Here is a 21,188-nt window from a genome sequence, read left to right as displayed (position 1 = left end):
GCTGTCAGAAGTTAGTAAAGAAACCACGCCACAAATTAAAAATAAGCCTTCCAGAAGATTACAAGGATGTCATAACGGTGAAATATTCCTGTGATGGCTCTTCGGTCTCACAACTCAGTAGCTATCAGAATCTAGGAGGAAAATAAGCGTCCAGAAACAATGTAGCTGCATACAGCTCATGGGAAATGATCTATTTAGTGCTCACAGAAGTGCTGGATTGGCAGCTGGAGAGCAAATTACAGAATGTGTTGAGGTACAGCGAGTAAGCTTCTGGTCTCTGTCTCACTGACATCATTGGGGTCTGACCTGAAGAAATGTGGAGTTTATTTTTCTCGCTCGTATGCTGAGTGGGTCAGTGAGTGTGCCATACTGTAGGGGCTGCTGGTGGCCCTGGCACTTGTGCAGGTTGCTGCTGGGACATGGCTTTGCTTTGCATCGTTGGGCTCAGCTGGTGGAAATAACAGGCGGAGACCTGGCGGAACACTGTGCTGTTGTTGGGTCGGGACCTGTGAGCTGATCCTGGGTTTCATGTGTTGCATTTTGATTGTGATTCACTTGAGTGGTTCTGAAAATTTCACCGGGACTAAATTGTTTATTAATGTGTGAGCGCATCTGCATCACTTCGCTTCTGCTCTGTGTTGGTAGGAAACATTGAAAAGATCCTCTTTATTTCGTCTGATTTCGCAGATAATTTCCAAATGCGCGTTTCTCATTTAGTGTGTATTGAAAGGGATTTCAGGAAGCCAAAGGCAATTTGGAGCATGCGATAATAAATCTCATAATAAACTTTTTAAAAAGAAATACTACTGTGTTGCTTTCCTCCCTTCCCCTCTCTGTGCTCACATATTTATTTCTGCTCTCGGAGTGCAGGAGCACTTCTGAGCCTGCCTGCTGTGATCTGCTGCTGATCACTAGGTGTAGCTGCATCTCTAAATCCACTTTTCTAAGTGTAAAAAGAGGCAGGGCTGAAAGCTGGGCTTCGAACTTGGGAGGTCTGGAAATTTTTGTCCCCTAAAGAATTCTAATCTATTGGGTTGTTTTGCGTTGGTGTTTGTTTTTTTTTTTTTGGTTTTTTTTGTTTTGCCCCAGTTTGCTTGTGGCACAAATGAACTCTTTGTCGTGTGTAGAAATGCTGTTTTCAGTATTGTTGTAAGTATTCAATGGAAGGATGAAAGCAGGCTGTAATATAACAAGCTGCATGGAGTCGCAAAGAAACTGTTAGTACTTTCCTAGCGGTTTATATGGAAGGATTATTGCTGCAGAGGCGTGATAAGGTTATATCTTAACCATCTTGATTGACCTGTAGATACGTTTTAAAGCAAAGCCGGAGTGTTGTGAGAGTATATAGCTTCTTAATGCGTTGTGAGGAGACTTCTGCTCTGTTCAAAGTAATTAGTTTCAAAGATGATGTTGCTGTCGGTTGCACTGATTTTGTAAGAGTGTTTTGTAGCTTCTTAAGCCGCATCGCTTCCTTCAGTGTTGTGAGGAGTTAAGGAGGGTGAGTCCCCATACATGCTTTAAAAATGAAGGAAGGATATTTTTATGCCCCCATTTCTGAGAGTGGTAACAACAGGAATAAAGGTGTATTTACACCTCTGACAAATACGTTCAGTAGCTGTGAGGAATAGGAAAGGAACAATTCAGCCATTTCACTCTGCCTGACCCTTTGCCACTTAAGAAGCAATGGTGGCAAACAAAGTAATGACCACGTTTGTTCAGATGAAAGCATGGGAGTGTTAGCAGGAGGGAGTGCTGAAGGCAGGTTGGAATTCGAGTGTTTGGGGAGGAAGGTGTGAAAGAGTGGAAGAGGTGTATCTCACTGGAAGAGAAAATGTCCTAGGAAAAGCTGAACTATCCAGGCAATTAAAACGTCTGGAAAACGTACATGGATTTATAATTATTCACATTTTCATATTTTCGCCATCTCAGTTTTGAACACACTTGTCTCCTTACATTTGCAAGGCTTGAATAGGTCTTCTGACGGCTTTACGTAGCAATAGTTGATTATCTTTACACATATCATTAAGTGTAACGATGTTAATGAGCCTTCAGTTTTTCTTTTTCTATGTGGAATGGTGCAAAACCAACATTTCTCCCCTAAGCTTTTTTCTTTTCTCTTTCTCTTTTCCCCCTAGATATCTGCAGTCTGCCCTCATTTAGAGAGCAATCGGAATCTCTGAAGAAGAGACCCTTTCTTTTCTTTTTTCTTTTTAATCTCCAGCGTTATTGTAAATATCTTTTACAGCACTACTTTGTTAATCACGAGAGATGTGGTTTTGCTCCAGAATAACTAACAGATAATTACCTCTTTCATCACTGTAGCTCTTCCATCTTTTATGGCAGTGAAATAAAGTATCACGTGCCGGTGTGAGAGCAGTGCTGCTTTTCCCATCCCCCAAGGTTTATGGCGCACTGGGTTTGGGACACTTTTCAGAAAGATTGTGTGTTATTAGATTGAATCTTAAGGGTAGCTCGGTTGGGTGAAATAACGCTTCTTAGTTGGGCTGACAAGATTGTAACGTAAGATTGAGGAGGATATTACAGGGGTTTCTATGCACTTCCAAGTGGATGGATAGTGGGCCAGTAGTGCCTTAAGGTTTTGTAAAGGAGTTGTTCTTGCAGATAAATGAATAAAGTGGCTTTTCACATCTCTGCTTCTGGTGAATGTAGACGAGGCTGAGTAAATAACTCTTGTCCGTGATGTGCATTTCTACACTTGTGTATGCTTATAATCTAAGCACTAGTTCATATGTTTATGTTTTAAAAAGTTGATGAGTTATTGCCCTTTAGTGGGCCGTTGCATTTTTCATGGTGTACTGGGGCTGGGGGAAGTGTATTTTTTCTTTTTCCTCCACACTTGAGGTTAACCAATCCCTTATCCATGACTTATCTGGCATTTTATGACCACAGAAGTGGTCATCTACATGTGTGTCTTAACAGTTTGGTTGCTAAGTTTGTGTAGTTTCTGAGGGTACGTAGAAGATAACAGACCTCCAGTTTTGGAAAAGAACAGTACCAGATCCTACCTCAAGCAGAGCCTGAGATTTCCTAAACAGATTCATGTTGTCCTCCACCTACAAAGGGTCTCACTTGTGGTGTTTTCAAGTTCATGTTTTTTTCCAGGTTTAACTTCCCGTTCAGCTAAAAAATAAAAACAAACATGCAAATCAGTTTCCATCTCCAGGGACTGTGTTGGGCCTCAGATCTGACTGTCCTTGCTGTAGCTGCTTGGTATAGTTATTCTCTCTTCTTAGGGGTTTAGTGAATTTGTTTTGTTTGAATAGAATTTCATTATTATCATAGAATCGTAGAATTGCTCAGGTTGGAAAAGACCTTAAAGATCATCAGGTCTAACCACAACCTAACCATACTACCCCAACTCTAACAACCATCTGCTAAATCATGTCCCTGAGCACCACATCCAAACGGTTTTTAAACACATCCAGGGATGGTGACTCAACCACCTCCCTGGGGAGCCTATTTCAGCGCTTAACAACCCTTTCTGTAAAGAAGTTTTTCCTGATATCCAATATAAACTTACCCTGGTGCAATTCAAGGCCATTTCCCCTCATCCGGTCACCTGTCACCAGTGAGAAGAGACCAGCCCCGCTCTCTGTTCCCTTTTGTTCCTACTCCTAGTAAATAAAATTACTGCAAGAAGTCCAGTGCTTCCTAATAACTTCACAGTCTGTTCAAAATATGCTCGCACACTGGGTACAAACTAGCATGAGTGAGGAAATGTATCTGTGTCAAGGTTTAATTCTGTTTGCATAACTGTATAGGACTCTATGTCATTAATTCTAATGACTGTGATGTTTTTATCAAATGGTGTAATTCAATATCAACAGTGTCTGAGGATTACAATTTTTGGAAGCTGTTGGTGTTTCGGTAGCATAAGATCTCTTTTCCTTCAGTGCTTTAAGATTTCCTGGGTAAGATTATATGGGACATGATTTCCTCACCCAGTGGAACTTTTTGAGCCTGGAAGTTTTTTCTGGCTCCATGTTGGGATGACATAGTGGAACATGAAGCGTACCGCTGGAGCACAGCATGCAGAAGACAGACGTAGATTTTAATTCCTGTTGTATTAGCCAGTTGCTTAGTGATCAGATCCTCTGCCTAGCGGGAAGCCTGGATTTAAGTATATGCGCTGACGTTTCACTGTGATATAAGTGAGTATCTTCGATAGTATTTTCTAATATTTTTTTTCTCTGGGGGGAGGAGGGGGCTGTTTAGTTTTGACCATGACTGAAGAGTCTGATTTATTTATTTATTTACTTTTCCTGATGTTTAAGAACCCCCACACTTTCTTTGGTAGATATTATTTTTATGGCATGAAGCAGTGAAAGGGGAAGGTCAGCCTGGATATCAAAAAAAGGTTCTTTGCCAGAGGGTGGTCAGGCACTGGAGCAGGCTTCCCCGGGCAGTGCTCATGACACCTTTGTGGAGCCAGGAGTTGGACTCTGTGATCCTTCTGGGTCTCTTGCGGCTCGGGATGTTGTGCGATTCCATCTGGAGAACATATACAGCAGCCACTGACCGCCACTTAGAACTTCAGTCTTCCCCAAAAACTCGATGGAGTACTTAAATACTGTCATGTATTTAGGAGATAAAGACAGCTGTGGACATTCACAGGAAGTGTAGTACTCAGTGGGGTAGTTCTTATGCTAATTGCTGAGAACTACTATAGCCTTTTTTCCTTTAATGTTCCATTTTCTGAATTGTAGATGAAGATTATTTTACAAAGCACCACATACAATGCAATATAAGCACTTTACATAACACATCACTTCAGCTGTTTTTCTTTTTAACTTCTGCAGAGGCAGCTATTCCTGAAGTAATTTCACAGCTATGTAAGATCAATTGTTGTCCCAGTAATAATTTTAAGTCACCGTGCAGCTGATGCCCTCTTTACTGTGTCTGAGAGATGTCATCTTGATTCAGTCCTAGCTCAGAACTTCTCAAAGCACCTTTCTCTGCTGCGAGCACTTTCCTGATTATGAAAGCAACCTGTTGGGGTTGGGTCTGCGATTGTTAAAAGAAACCAACAACACGAAACACAATTTAAGTTAATATTTATTTAAAAACCTCAGAGGTTGGCAGTGAGACGGGAAGCCTGTACATTGCCTGGCACGACTGTGTTCTGTTTATAGTGACAGCAAAGCCTGTGGGTTGAAGACCACACATCAAGCTCACGAGGTGTGTTTTATTTATTTTTACATTGAGAAGTGTTGTTAGAATTTCCTACATACATCTAGGCTGGTGAGGGACTCGTGTGAATCAGCCTAGCATTTTCGTTTCAGCATTTGGAAACGATTGCAATTTCAGAGTTTTATTTACTTGAGTGTTTGAGGAAAGAACACACCCTTTAGGACAAATACGAGGTGAAATTGTGTAGGGCTCAAGCCCAGGACAAGTTGAAATATATCCTACACAAATAAAACAAATGTGGGTTCCACAGCACCAGTGAAGCAACAGCAGAAGTGGATTTATTTTTATCTATTTATTTTTAAGTCTTGCAGAAACTTCAGAGCTGAATCTTTCCTCTATAAACCCTTAACAGAAAGTCATTTTGTTCACTAGAACGTTATTTCTTTGCCTCCTGACTACTGGGGAGTTGGGTGTTACCCACAGTAGAAACTGCACACAGCTGCAGAAAAGAGGTTAAATGACATTGAAATTACCCCTTATAAATAATATTCCTCAGCTACCTCTGTTGTATTTGCAGGTGTAGACAGGTGTATGATGTGGGTTGAAACTATGGATCTGCTAGCAGACAGTGCACACTTCAGCCTTGTTCAGCTGTACCACCCTCTGTCACGTAGTGGGCTTGGATTCTTGAGTGTGCATATGAGTGAGATAGGAGCTTGAGTATGCAGTAGGGCTGAAGCCTTAGTTGTTGTGTTTTTAAATGGAGAAGTTTTGAGTAAAGATTGGGCTTTTGGGTCGTTGCATCACCAGGGTGGCTTCAATGGGAGTCAGTGTGTTTCGACTTATGCGCACTCACTTTCTGCTTTTGATATGCCTTCTCTCATTTCTTACAGAGAAACATTCAGTCTTTGGATATCTAAATTCTTACTTTAGGAGGTACCTGTTATGACTCGGTGAGGAATGGAAATGGAAGGCAGCCGTGTGCTTCTTCTGGTGTCAGGCAGGAGCTACTCAGGAGGTTTGGGCACACACTGAGTTGCATCATGGAAGCTTGCATTTTGAAAGCTATTGCTCGCCTGTCAGTTCTGTTGTGTTTGTTGCAAAACTTCAGTCAGTTTCTGATGTGTAGCCCAAACTTGAAGACTTTGTAATGAAAACTGTCCATATTTGTGAGGATCTCTATTTCAAAAATGAATGCAGACTCGCAGCTTCCTCAATTGGTACACAGTGTATCTGCCTCAGTGAAGTAGCATCTGACAGACTTGCTCCCTTCAAATCTGTGCTTATGGTGGGTGGATGGCAGGAGCTTTGGGAACCACTCGCTGTAAGTGAGAAATCTCACATTTCCAGAACTGGCTCTGGTAGTCTCCACAGTCTGCAGAGTGCTGTGCTAGATTTACAGCCGTAAAAAGTTAATTCTGGCTTGTGTGACAGAAGATGTGCATTTCCAGACTTTGTGAAGTGGAACTGCAGAAAAATCAGATCTGTATTCTAGAAACCGCTGCTGAACAGAAGTGTGGTATTCACCAGTAGCCCCATTCACATGATTTCAGTGCTTTGACTCTACGCAGTGGTCTAGCAATAAAAGAAAGAATTGGCCAATTACAGTAATCTGCTAGAGCTCTGTACTCTAGAATTTTGTGCAGAGAAAGAGGGAGGGCTCTTACCTGCTCTCAGTTCTGTCTAAAATTGCACTCTTAACACCATCTATTCCACAGCCAATAACACACATATTTAACAAAGCTGTTAACCACAGGGCCACCTCTAAGGTTGTATTGCTCAGCTGCCACCTCTCACGCCCTCTCCGCCTCCTTCTCCATGTTCCTGTCTGCCCCTCATCACCATGTTCCATTCACCGGAAGGCACTGGGGCCTTCCTCTGCCCCTTCCTTCTTCCCAGTTTGGAGATTAGTGTTCACATTTAGGTAAGGACACATAGCCTCTGGGGGGCTACAGCAAGGCTTAGGGGCAGAATTCCTGACTGCCTTGATTATTTTTCATACCAAGAATGAGGGTTTTTTTTTTCCCTTTCTCCTGTGGCGGATTAGATCAAAGTGGTCCCATGCATATGTTGTGACACATGCCAGGAAAGCATGTGCTTATGTGTAAATAGTGTAAATGAGCAGGGCTGAGGTTTTGCTTTGCTTTGCACTTTGCAGCAACAGCAGGCAGTGCATGTGGAGAACGAGATACTGAGGCCAGATCTAGATTTCAGACCAGATGGACGTTATTCATAATAATATCTGGGTGTTAATGGTTGTTATCGGAGTGTGAAATAAACTGTTGTCGTTCTTGTTCTTCAAGCTGAAGAGAATCGCTTGGCACTATTAGTACTGTCACTATTTATATAAACACAGGCTCAAGAATTAAAAATGAATACAGTCAGTCTTGGGCATGCTGTAAATAATTCCCAAAAGCTTCTGATGTAATAAGTCCGGGTGGGCAGGGCTTGCACAAGTAGCGTGAACATCCCAGTATCAGCATTTTGTAGGGCTGCAGCTACAAGGACAGGGACAGCCTTTGGAGAAATTCGTCTAGAACTCTCTACCTTGTGGTTAAAGTGCTGTTAAGTGCTATGTGAGAGATATCAGCTCTTCTCTGAACCTTCTGTTTAGGCGGAGAGGAAGATGCAGAATCCTGTGTTGCATAAGTCTGCTTCCTTTCTTAATATATACAGAATAAACATTGTATACAAACGTTTAGGAAAAATGTTGCCTCTTTATTCAACTGCTGCAATTAAATATTGTTATATTGGTGCTTGGGCTTAATGTGTATTTCGCACAATGTTGACAGGTTAATTTTGGCTGTTATTTTTATGTGCACTTCTACTGCATGTAAATGCACGTGGAGCGTGCTCTGTGCTATCTTGAAAATGGAGCAACAATTCTGTAAGTTCGTATTTCTTTCTACCAGTTTAAATTGTGCTTTAAGATGAGCTTGAAAGTTCCTACTCAGTGTGGAATGTGCAATATATTGATGTGGTTCCTGTTGATGAAAGTTCAATATAGGAACAGGATGCCAGCCATGCTCACAGCTGCATACAGCACATTGTGTGCTCTCCTGGGCAGATGCCGAAGAGGTTTATTAAAGCATTCAAGTTGTTTCTTCATATTGGGAGTGAAAGATTCCTTCTTAATCCTCATATGGCTGCTGTCGCTGCTGGAGTGTTAATAGATAGTCTAATTTGTGAGCTAAATTACTAATTGTATTATGAGTCTAAACCTTATTAAGCCTTTTGTGTAGAATTAGATCACAGAGCTTTGGGAAACTGAATCCTGGTTGGGTTCAGTCTCTCCTCTTCAAAGACACAGGGAAGCATTCCTGGCTTCAGAGCCGCAACCAAGCTTTGTCACTGCCTGCTCCATCATTGATGGGGTCAGAATCAGAAGTTGGAAGTGGGGAGGCTCTGAGAATAGACCCTAAGTCTCAGTTACACGAAAGCAACACAATTCTGTAAACGAATACAAACTCTTTATAACGTAAGTGGAGGGAGTTACAGAAGTTAGTTCCAGAGAAGTTCATAACTCACCCAGAGATGGGCAGTCACTCAGCTTGCACTGTTGAGTGATGAGCCCCTCCTCAGCTGCTGCACTGCCAGCTCAGCTGGGTCACCTGAGGTAGCTCTTGCTCTTTGCTCTGTCTTTGCGTGGAGTCAGCCTGCTAATGCAGCCCAGCTGGAGACGGGGCCCATCGCCTCCAGCAATGGATCAGTAATAAATAAACAAAGTGGGGCTTAATGGATTTTGACATCCCTTTCAATAAATTTTTATGTTGGTCTGTAAGCTTGTGAACTCTTGTGCCTTTGATGTAGGAATGTTGCACACATGGCAGTTCATGTTCTTTACGAGAAAACGTTCACATTTACTCAGTGTATTTTCCTATATATACATGAGATGTGTTCCCAATGGTATTAAGTTTTTTTCTGTGGTTCTGCACTCTAAACTGCTGTGAGGAACTGCTCTTCTTTTACATCTGAAGTTACCGGAGACTTATGTGTTCCTACCTTTATTCCTTAGTGCTGTAGGCTAATGGCATTTGAGAAGTATAGACAGTAAATGAAAGTAACAGGATATGTATTTTGTCACATCATCTTTGTATTTAAAGAGATTTCTCTAGGAAGTGTATCACTAAATGTGACACAAATAGAGTACATTAATACAAAGCTCAGTGTCTGTTCTGAAAGAGGGACCTTTCAGAAGGTTATCCACACTGTGCATTATTACATCTCTGTGAACAGAGCAGCCCAAAGCCCTGTTTAGAGGTAACTGCCTCCAGGTGTGGCTGTTGGGTAGGGGACTGTACAGCTTCCCCCGCTGATTGTTGTGCTTACTGAAGTACTCTGGGAGATTAGTTGGTTTTTAGGTTGGTTTTTTTTTAGGGATTTTTGGTATGTTTTACATAAATTTTCTAGCATTTTCTTATTCAAGCACAGTATACCTTGAGACCAAAGTAGCTGCTGTTTCTCATTGGCTTGGGTGTGTATTGGCATGGTTGCCCACTTACCCTCTATCCTGATTTCACCTAAAACAGCATTAATAGCACACTAATACTGTTGCTGGGTGATGGGAGCACACCTGGGACTAGACCAGGCCTCTCAGTGGAATGGGGCCAGCACATGGGCCTCAATTAGGCTTGGGGGGTCATTCTGTACCACCTGACACCATGCAGAAGGGTATAAAGCTGTGGGGCAGTTAAAGAGGCCTGCTTGTTGCTTGGGGGCTGCTATACATCAGTTGGTAGGGTAAGCCTTGTGTTGCTAGCAGGGTGTTAAATTGTGCCATGCATCAATGAGTGGTGAGTAATCTTATTACAGCTATCTATATATACATATATATGGTTTTCATTGCTTTTCTGTTTTCTTTTTGCTCTTCTGTCTTAGTAAGTGGTTTTTAACTCAACCCAGGAGTTCTATTTTGTTTCCAGTTCTCTCCATCATTCCACTTGGGGGGTATTGAGCTACAGCCATGTGGTGCTGAGCTGCTGCTGGGTTAAACCACAACAGTGCCTTTTTGTACCCAGATGGGATGGGTAATATTAGCACAGACTGGTTCTCTATTGGAACTGCAGGGCCCAGCGTGGAGGTTGGAGAACTCTCCAGCCTCATAGCTGACTCCTCTGGGACAGTCAATTCCAGGTGTACCCTTCCACCTGAAAGCAAGCTGTGGCCTGTACTCTGCTGCCAGAGGGACTGAGAAAAACATGTTGGTGATATTGGTTATGGAATGTTGCTTGGCTGCTCTATTGACTCTTATGTTTAAAACAAACAAACTTGATTAAGTGGGTCATTCTCCTGTGATATTTGTTAAGTAGTCTTAGTCGTCGTCTTAGCCTGACCTTGGTTGGCTGTATTTATCTGTGGGATGTCTTGCACTTCCCCCATTCCCTGAAGAATGATAAGTGGTAACTGCACATTCCTGTGGTTCTTTTCTTGGTTTTCATTTTCTGCAACAGGCCATGTTTTCAATGAAAACAGGAGGAGCAAATAAGAAGGACCAGTACTGTGTCACATCACTAACAAGTATAGGTGTCCCTTACTGCTGGGGGTGTTACAACATAAACCAGGGCCTCAAGTCTTGATTTGTTCCTGTTGGTGGCAGTGGTACAGAGTATATAACAGCTTCCTCTGTAGCTGCTGACTGAAAAAAGTAATTAAGTGACCTATTTAGTTTAGAGAGTTTGTATTCTTAAATGTACTGTTGCACCTTTCCTGGATATGCGGATTAGAATATGGTTCTCATGTCTTTGGATGGCATTGCTTCAGATTTGTATATTCTCCTTGGTACACCTTAAACAATTTCAGATGTGATGCCTTTTCTTCAAGGCACATCTGAAAATGACTTACAAGGTAATAAAAATAAACAAATAAGCCTCCTCCATTAAACACCAACTAAAGTCTGTGCCACTGTTTTCCAGTGGGCAAGGAGGGAAACAGGTTGGGGTAAGCAGCAGTGAGAAGAAGGTACTGTGGGTATTCAGTCTGGTGGTCATGAGAGTCACTGTCTTTGTCTTGCTCTGTGTGACAGTTTTAGCTACTCAGTGACCTGAGTTAGATGCCCAGTGGTTTTTGGTAGATAAACTCTTCACTGAAATCTCAACATAAGCTGCTGGTGATGTTGATAGGGAAGGACACTACTGTAATGCTGTTAGAGCTGTAGCAAAGTCTGTCTTGAACTTGGTAACCATGCACCCAACTGGATGATGGTGGCGTCTGCAATCAGTCCATGTTGTTTATCTTGATTAGGATGTTCCCATCTGTAGTAGAAATTCTGAGTCACAGCTTGAACCAGTGATTGAGCACCTGGTGGGAAGGCAGGGCCTACCAAGGGGAGCTCAGGTGCATGCAATACCCCTGAGTGACTGGAAGGGGTGGAGCCAGGATCTACCCCTTCCCAGACCCCAATTAAGGGTTGGCAGTGGAGGTGAGGGTATCTCACTGGAGATCCTTGCCTACCTGAGCCCTTCTTAGGGTAAGCAGTTGTTTTCCTTTGTTTCTGCACCCATGCTGGCTACATTAAGCATATCCTCACTTGCTGAAGCCTAGGACTTTGCTATTCCACTATCACTGCTGTGCTTTCCATCTCATTATAGCATTACACCATCTTTGTGTGTGGAGATGCAGATTTTAAGATCTCTTGGTGGGCAAAAGTTGCTGTCACCTGCTCTGTCTTTTTACAGAGCATCTGCTGCAATGAAACTTGCTGCTTCTTCCACCTCACTTCAGCAGTTTTCTTTATGCTCTTTCCAGCAGCAGCCTACTTGCTTTGTATGTCCCTTCCTTTAGGGTACGAATAGTCCAGCTGCTTGCTTTGATCTGTAGGACCTTGGAAGAGCAAATCAAAGAGCAAGTTCACTGTGTGCTGTTGGGTCATACCCATTCAGTGGGCCATGACCACTGATTTGAGTCAGGAAGGAAGAGTTTGAATAATGTGTAAGGTAGTTGTTTTTTTTTTTTTTTTCCCCTGTAAATAAAGTTTTCTAACTCTGAGGAAGGGGGTGGGAGGACAGTTGTGAGATAATTACCTGTTTTACAATGCTAATGATGGGATGTATTACACATTAATAGGGAACTTGCCACAGGTAGAATCTCCCAGTGGGAGGTACAGATAAATTCTGTTTCAGAAGTAGAGAGAGAGGGGAAAACCTGCCTCTCAGCTTGTGTGTGGCAGCTTGGGATCTGGAATTATCTGAAGCCAGAAGAGATGCATTCCAAACCTTTGGAAGTGTCATATGGAAGCTGGAGTGGGACTTGGAAGCCTGGTGGATCCCTTCCAGCTTGGGCTATGCTGTGCTTCTCAGGAGCCTGGGCTGGCTTAGGCAGAAAATTGCTTCTAGAATTTTCCTGGGGTTACTACTCTATTGCTGTGTGAAATACAGGGACAGTTTGTGCGTGGACAAGAGGCATTATAAAAGCATTGTGAAGTAAGAGCATTTCAAGGTACATTTAGTTGCTGTGCTTTTCTGCTTAGACTTGCTTATGGTCTCTATATTGCATTTGTGTGGTGGGAGTTAGAGAGTTGGTGTTTATTCCTAGAGGAGGGAACACTTGTATGCTTAGGAAAGGTGGGGGGGGGGAAGGAAAGAAAAAGCATAACTATGCAGTTGTTATGTTAAATGAATTTTAAAGTTGGTGAGAAGAGGCATTCAGAGATGAGAATGCTTGGGGGGAGAAATGAAAGCGCACTGGAGCCGTTTTCCTCTTGAGGGCTTAGGCAGGATTGAAGAGAAGTGGTGCATACTGAAGCCTTGTTTATAGTCTTTCACTTACTGTTAATAAAACAGGGATGTTCTAAAAGGTTTCCATAATTAAAATGCAGTACTTGAGTGTAGTGTGTTTTGAGAATGGGCTAAAGGCCTGCTGCCTCTCCGACTGCTTAAATCACTACTTATGAAATGCTGCAGTGGACTTAGCGTTTTGAAGTTGTTTTCGATCAGAATGATGTTTAAAAATGTGGGGTATTGAATAAATGAAAACAGAACTTACCGGGAAGCTGATAAGTGTACAAATTGACTGATTAGTAACTAATTACCAGTACAGAGATTTTTTGTCTTCTGTTTTGTTGTTGTTGTTTTTAATTGGCTGAATATTAATAAATCTGGCTTATTTCTGGGAAACAGCAAGTTCTAATGGTCTTCCAGAAATTCATAACAAAAAAGCTAAGGAATTAGCATAATAAATAATTATTGCTTCCAGGGTTTTTATTGTTAAGATAATAAAATGTTAAAAAGCAAACCACTTGAGTAGAAAGTAATTGCACTGACAAGCACCACACAGCGAGCATTCACAATAAAGTAAACCTTCCCTCAATGTCAACCTGATTTGCTATCCACATAAATGCTTCCTCACATTATGGAAATGTGCTTTTTCTATCAACGGAAAAGAATAAAACTCCAGGCATCTAATTAATCTTGTCTGACGTATGATTTCATACTCAGGTTAAAACACGAGGCAGGTAGGTCTATTTTTTCCTCCCTCTTTGTGCATGACCACAGGCAAATCTCTCCATTAATGTCAAGCTGCATCTGTGTGTCTCCATCTCTGCCACATGTCAGTCATTAATGCATTAGTGTTGCATGTATTGGATTCATATGCACCAGTTTTCCTGTCTGAGGGCCTTGTAAATAGGAGGCTGCAAGGCTTGTGAGCTGTACATCATAGGCATCTCACCTTGACCTTCTCTCTATGGGAAGAGGGGCTCTAATGTATCGGAAGAGGATTGGATGCAGTAATTTGTAGTGGAATTTCCAAGTTAGCATGACCCAGTGGGGGAAGGAAGCAAAACTTGGCTTTGATATTTTCTTTGATTCTGAATGCTCTTGTTAAAGTCAAAGAACTTTTAATAGTATCTAACTGTGTTACTGGCGGTACTGTGGGCTTGCTGATGGAAGAACCACTTTGAGAAAATGCACAGACAAACAAAGTGTCTGCATTATGGGTGTTTTATTTTCTGAAATTCTGCTTAATGGTTTCTGCCAGAGGCAGCATGCGACGCTTGAAAATATGATGGTTTGACCTTGAATGCTAAAAACCTGTGCAATTCTGCTATGTTTTTACATACGTAGGTAGTACAAAGGATGCCGTTAAGAACTTGAGTCCAAATAACAAAACCTTGGCTTGTTCTTGAAAATGAAAGCAGTAACCTCGAGTTAGTGTAATTAAAAGGAAGCTAGCAAGCTGAGAAGTTGTTTCATGAGCACAGTGCATGTATTAAAATATTTTCCTGTACAGTTCACATGCAGAATCCCATGGTGCTGGGAAACAAATATTTTCTTATGAAGTCCAAAAGTAAGAGGAAGAATGTTTTTTGTCTTACTGACTGAATGCAAGACAGGAGTGTCACTGATGAAGGAGATACGTGGTTTTGTTTTCTCTTGTTTTCAAAGTTATCTTCTAGGCTTTAACTTCTGTTTCCAAAATCTGTCTACTACTTCATACTAAGTGAGTAAGTGTTGTTCGTGACTGAAATTGTTGTTCCTTGTATTCTGAAGACAGGACTGGATCCTGTTTGGAAGAAAGTGTTGCACAGCAACCCATAGCTGTAGTCACATAGCACTGTTGTCTAGAAGCCCATTCTCTAAATCCCTTGGTGAAGGTGCTGAAGAATCTTCCTAAGAAGCATACTCCATCAAGCAAAACGCTTGCGTATTTTGTGTAATTGTGAAAGCTACTGGTTATACACAAATAGTATGACACCAAGAGGAGTCAACAGGCAAGACTGTAAATGACAAACGTTCTCCAGAGGACGAGCATTGTTATGTATATGGCTGCTTTTTGTTGCCTGCTTTGCATGTTACCTGCATCTGAACAGTGACAGGTCTAAGCCTTGTCAGATGAGTTAGCTTTATACCCCGAAAGATTTGTGATTGACCTCTTGGCACCTGTGGCTTTCGTTTGTCATTGTGGTGCTGCTTGGTTGGGGCTTGGTAATAATAGAATCATTATGTTTGGAAAAGACCACTAAGATCAGCCAGTCCAACTGTCAGCTCACCCCCACCCTGCCCACTAACCATGGCCCTTGGTGCCACGTGCATGTGATTCTTCAACACCTCCAGGAATGTTGACTTCACCCCCTCCCTGGGCAGCCTGTGCCACTGCCCAGCCACCCTTTCTGACAAGAAATTTGTTTGTGGCTATTGGGAATGCCTTCTGATAGCCCGGAAAGACAACCTTGCTATATGGAGGTGGAAGCTAGAGCCAGGAAGTTAAGTCTATGTCCTGACTATGAGGTTCTTGCTGTTGACTTTTTCCCTTGATGTTTCCTGGCAGTTTGCCTTTGAGAAGCAGAACAACTTCTCAAGAAGAAGTACAGTAACACAGCTTTAATCCACATTTGTAACTTTTTGCACCTCAAAGACTGGCTGTTACTGCTCTTAGAGTTTTTAAGAGCTTGTGAAATGTAGATGTGGAGTAGGAGAATGCCTTTCTGCTCAGTAACCCGTGTAGGTACGAGCCACGGATCTTGTTCAGAGATCAGTCACAGTGCTCTGTGTTTCTGTGCTGCGATTTCTTTTCAGCTGCTTGTAGGAGGGTTGAGTGTCACAGAGCCATTCAGGCAGGCAGGAACTTCTGCAGATCTCTTGGCCCAGCCTCTGCTCAAAAGAGAGTTGACTTCAAAGCTGGGTCGCACTGCTTGGGGCTCAGTCTCTTCAGTTCTGAGCATCCGCAGTGATGGAGATCCACAGCCTCTTTGGGTTACGTGAACTTGTAAAACAGGAGCTTGAAAAATGCCTGTTATGCTAGGTTAGTGCTTCTGTAGAGGAGGAAAGAAATTATCAGAGAAAAGATATTCTAGAGTATATTAAAACTTAAAAGGTGGGAGCTTAAGAATTTTTTGTTAAGGATTCTGAATGCGTGCTGTTTGAATGCTGTTTGAAACATGTCTCCCAGGTTCTTCTAAATGCCCCTCTGTTGTGTTGACAAATGCTTTTCAGTGCTGAAAATGTAAACTTCGGTTGCTTTCTGTTTGGCTCTGAACGAAGTATTCATTCTGCACAGTATGAATATGGCCTTACCAGTAGCTGCTTCAAATGGGTGCTATTTTTCAAATAAAGTGACCTGCAACATGTAAGAGATTAGATGTTCCAGAAAACATTTTAATTTGATTTTAAAAGTCACATGGCTTAAAGGCATGCACTTATGACTTTCATCGCAGAAATGTTCCTTGCATGGTGCCAGCATTCTCATCTAATACTGGGTAACACTGGAGCTCTCTCTGGAGAAGATTTCTTTTTCTTTTTTTCTCCATTTAAAAACTTCAACAAAGACAAAACACACTGATATTAAACAGAAAACAAATTGCCAAACCTCTAAAAAGGGAAAAAAAAAGTATTTAAAAATTCCCCACAGAGGGAAATCAGTTGAGGGATAAGAACAGATTAAGAACTGTCCCAGATAGTGCTGGCAGGAGAAGAAATGGTGTTACTTGTAACTTTGAGACTCTGGGGAGTCTTACAATGCTAGGAGGAAGGAGAAGTGATGCCTCTAGAAGTCTGTGGAAAAGGACAACAGACACAAACGTGTTTTCCTGTTGCAGGGGACCAAGAGATTGTTATGTAAATAGGTTTTTTGGTGTTTTTTTTCTTGCTAGCTTTAATTTAACTGTTGGTGATTTTAACCTTGATTGAATGTTATTTATCCTTAGCGCTGTAGAAATCTAATCTGTCCTGATTTGTGTGTATTTAGTATATGTGAGAACCAGTTGCTATAAAGAGTCATTGAAACAGGTCTGGATGTGCTTAGGCTCCCAGATATGCTGGTGTTCCCAGAGGTGTTGGTTCCCTTGAGACTTGAGCAACACAAGTCTCCATTGCTGTCCTCTTTTTGTTATTTGTTTTTTTTAGCAGTAAATGTTGTTCTTGCCAGCTATACGCTAAATAATGAGATGACACATGCTGGTCATTTCCAGGGGATTAAAGTTCATGTTTTGAGAGAATTCTAGAGTTTGTAGTCGCAGTGAAAACATCTTTCTGGTAATCATTGAACAGCGAAAAGGTTATAGGTTGCTCCACGTTTAACTTAATTACCATGTCAGGCTTCTAATTAGGAGTTGGTGTATTATAGCTGGAATTTCATAAATGCTTAAGATATATCTTCTTTCTGTATTTTGGGAATCGCAACATGCTCTGTAGAATCAACACCTGAGAATCTTATATTCCAGATAGAATTTGTGCTGTTAAAAATGTGTTTTTTTAAAGTTCTCCAGAGGCAGTTCTCTGTTCTTTTTATTTAACTAGTGCTGTTGTAGCTAGTAGTGTACTGATTCTGTCTTCTTGGGATACAGTGTAGAAGGCTATATAGCACGCTTCTGCATTCAGTCACATAGCTGCTGTTATCATATGAAGCCCTGGGTACGTACATATGGCACTTACGTGTCAATTTTGAGAACCATCAGTTCAAAGCAAGAGAAAAATATGCAACTGAAAGCTTTACGCTTGCAGATCCATCGATCTTCCATGATGGACTTGATGTATATAAAATGTATCCGTGAACGTTTTAACAGAGCTGGTCTATTTGACTCAAGCCAGCCATAAAATGAAAAGAGAAACCTCCCAAATGTATATTCCTTTTTGTTCACAAGTTTATTATTTCTCACTATGACAATGCAACACAATATGTTTAGCTTTTGTTTTTTTCCAGCATTAACTAGTACACTTTTTACCATCCTATTCTTGAGTTGCAGTTGTGGCTGTTTTATTCTGAACCAGCACCTAATCCTGTTACAGCTTGAAGCTTCAAGTTCTGGCCAGTTTTACAGTGGTTTTACACCACATCCTATTAGTTGCCTTAAAAGTGAAATTCATCCCTGCATGGGAGAAATAAAATAGGCAGTGTAAGGCTGTTTGCATTTCCTTTCTGTAGTTCCCGTGACTTCATGTTGGTTGTTGGCAGCCCAGACATCCTCACCAAAGAGGAGTTGGTTCACTTGAGATTTGCTGTCCTTTTTTCCCATGTTTATCTTTTTAGCCATACATTTTGCTTGTGTGCTGTCCCTGTGTGAACATTCTTGAGGTTTTTAGTTCTTGGGACAGAAGCTTGAGAGCTTTGGGCTGGGCAAGACTCGGCTGGTGATGAAAGCTGTGCTGGCAGAGATGCATGAATTTCTAAGCTCTGCCAACAGCAATTTCATAACTTTTGGTTATAATTAGCTTATTTCAGAGTATTTTAAATGCATTTGTCTGATTATAAAATTGTACTATAGCTGAGGCACTGTATTTGAACCTGATTTGAATGTGTAGATATAGCACTGAGAGACATGGTTTAGCGGGCATGGTGGTGACAGGTTGACATGACATGGTGGTGACAGTTGGACTCGGTGATTTTTAGAGATATTTTCCAACCTCTGATTCTGTGATAAGCTACTGTAAGTTAAGTGTGGTAAGGGTGAAACAGGATGGTAATCCTGGTCTTGTTGCTGTCAGGGAGTCTAATTGAGGACTCGCGAGAAAGGTGTACCTCATTTTTAGAGAGGAATTAGCAGAGGGATTGTGAAAAGATAACAAAGGATACCGATAGAAGTAGCAAGGAGAAGTTACATGACAGAAATTCAACCTTGATCTTTCACTGTGTGGTTGGAAAATCTTCCTGATTGTGCTGAGCAGAATGCAATCTCAGCCACGTGCAAAGTTGGCATCTTTCCAATGGAAGGTATCACTGCAAAGAAATGTTTGTAGTTGGAGAAGAGAGCTCAAAACCATGAACTGAATGCTAACTTCTGTAGAGATACTTAGCTTACAGACAGTTTGGGTTCCTTCACTGCTTTCTCTTCTTTATAGGTGGATGTTAAGCACAGACTGATTTTAGTGTAGCACTGTGGGCACCAGTGGTGCAGCCAGTTATCAGGTCAGTTCTGCTAAATTAGGAACACCAAAGCAAGTACTGCAGTGGTTTATTGTGAGAAGAGAATTAAAGCATGCTGGCAGGCTGTGCTGGTACTGCACTTCTCTCCTAAGTGCTGGAGGGCTGTAGGAACAATGAGATGAAGGCAAGGTCTTTTCTAGTGTCTCTTTTCTTAGAATTCCAGTAAGCTCCCCTTTTCTTTCTCTTTGTAGTTTGCTTTCCTCAGCATATCATTATCTAGGTAGATCCTATGTTCTGTATTGCATTTTCCTCTTAGCTGTACTTCTAAAGTGGCTATTAGAACTTGCCTTGTCCTAGTTGTGAAAAGACAAATGGAAGGGAGAGACTTGAGGGTTTGAGCAGAACTGGGTAAAAAGAAATAGGACATACAGTATGACAAACCTTACAAAGCAGAAGAGCGAGAAATTGTTGAAAACAAAGATAGGGATGAGATGAGAAAATGTATGGTAGTACTTATCTCATTTATTACATATGGAAAAGGGGAAAATGAAGTGAAAGAGAACCAAACAATAGACTCAATGTTTTCAGTTTATTTGGGAAAAATACTTTCAGTATATTACGACTAACCAAGTCACATGCAATCTGATGAGCTTTTTTTATTTGTAGGGCATCTTATCATGCATGCATTTTTCACTGTAGCAGGTAGATCTACTTCTGTTACAAATGTCAAGTTGATTTTTCTCAAGTTCTTGTAATGCGTGTCAGTAATAAGTAGATATGGCGTTGTTTTTTCCTTCTTTGCAAGGAGGCTATGTAATAGTTTGCACAGATAGTTTACCCTTACATTCTTTAAAATTAGGGAACTTTTGTTTTTTGTACCCTTAAAGTCTGGCCAGCCCACTGTGTTTTTAATTGAGCATGAAATGAACATAGATGTAGTGTTCATTCGTCTAGTTGGTGCTATCTAGGCTGTCGATAGCAACTAAAGCACGTTCGAACAAAATTGGGGTTGCTTGTCCTTCCTTAAATTATAATTGTGATTATAACTAAAGGAAAAAAAAAACAACTTTAATCAACACAAAACAAGCAAACAACAGAAAGAAAAAACAAAACCACAGTGAGCTTAAAAAAAAGTAATGCAATTATTGATGCTTAATCCAATGCTCAAACAAGCTGCCTGTACAAAGCAAATAGCTGCGGTTTCAGGGTGGCCTGGTAGTTCTTCACTTATTTTTGTGTTGTCACTGTCATCAGGGAAGCTGAGATATGCTATTGGAGTTAAGCTAATGCATTCCTGTAATCATACCAATTTTAAAGAAATGTAACAGCTATTTACATTATTAAAATAAACTGAATTGCTACAGATCTGTATCTTTAGTGTACATGTTAGTGTTCTTTAGGCAAAGCAAGAATGCACTTTAATCTTATATAATGCCATTTCGTTGGGAAGATTTTTTCATATACATATTTAGTGACTGAAACAGTTTTGGATGTTTCTGACTGTACAGTATACAATATGTGCAATTACAGTATGTACAATATAGATGATATAACTTGCTTAATTGCTGAGGAGTGTGATTGAACTGCACATTTAATGAGTAGATGCTGCATATGGCCTTTTATGAGTTTATGTGGAATGAATTATTTAAAATAGAATTCAGCCTTTTGCAGAAAATGCCATATGTATTGACTGTGAATTGCCTTTTGACTTCAAATATTTATTAAGTGTATATCGGAATTCCAGTACCTCATTGGTTTGGCTTCTGACACATAATATGGTGTAGTTTAAGACCTGAAGGAGCCACCAGCTCATGATGTTTTCTGATCTCTGGGGCATAGCCCAAGAAATGAGAATACAGAACAAGGAGAATAAGTGTCTGCATAGTATCTGGTGTACTTTATACTGCCAGCTCCTTCACCTGGGATTTTTTGGCGTGCTTTATGGTTTTTAAATGGGTTCGAAGTTGTGATTTCATTTGACTGTGTATTGTACTTCATTTTGCTCCATCTTCTGCAGCAGACCAAGGGAACCTTTTGAGTTGGCTACATGCATTGTGTTGTAGATTCTGCTTCCTTCCCCCGCTTCTGTTACCTGGTGGCTTGCAGTGACTGTCCTGAGGTTGGCATCTTACTAAAATGAAGAAACAATAACCAAAAAGCAATGGTTTGAGAGAAGTATATGCAGAAGCATACCTATTGCTGTTGGTGTGAATTATATTGCAACAAACTGTTTGGAGTTAGGT

General features: G+C 41.1%; 1 protein-coding gene across 11 annotated transcripts in view; it reads left to right on the top strand.

The window, feature by feature from the left end:
• Positions 1-21,188, top strand: part of PTPRM (protein tyrosine phosphatase, receptor type M) — a 458,835-nt gene that overhangs the window by 4,131 nt on the left and 433,516 nt on the right. Inside the window, exon 1 of one of the 11 annotated variants that reach the window (XM_046938084.1) lies at positions 4,214-12,585. The exons of the other annotated variants lie outside the window; for them this stretch is intronic. The gene's annotated coding sequence lies outside the window, so the exon portion shown is untranslated. Of the gene's footprint in view, positions 1-4,213; positions 12,586-21,188 lie in introns of those variants that run through there. 11 annotated transcript variants of the gene reach the window in all.

The sequence above is a fragment of the Gallus gallus genome, chromosome 2 (assembly GCF_016699485.2).
Source record: "Gallus gallus isolate bGalGal1 chromosome 2, bGalGal1.mat.broiler.GRCg7b, whole genome shotgun sequence".
NCBI lineage: Eukaryota > Metazoa > Chordata > Aves > Galliformes > Phasianidae > Gallus > Gallus gallus.
Note: the sequence above shows the minus strand (reverse complement) of the source record. Positions and strands in the feature narration are given on the sequence as shown.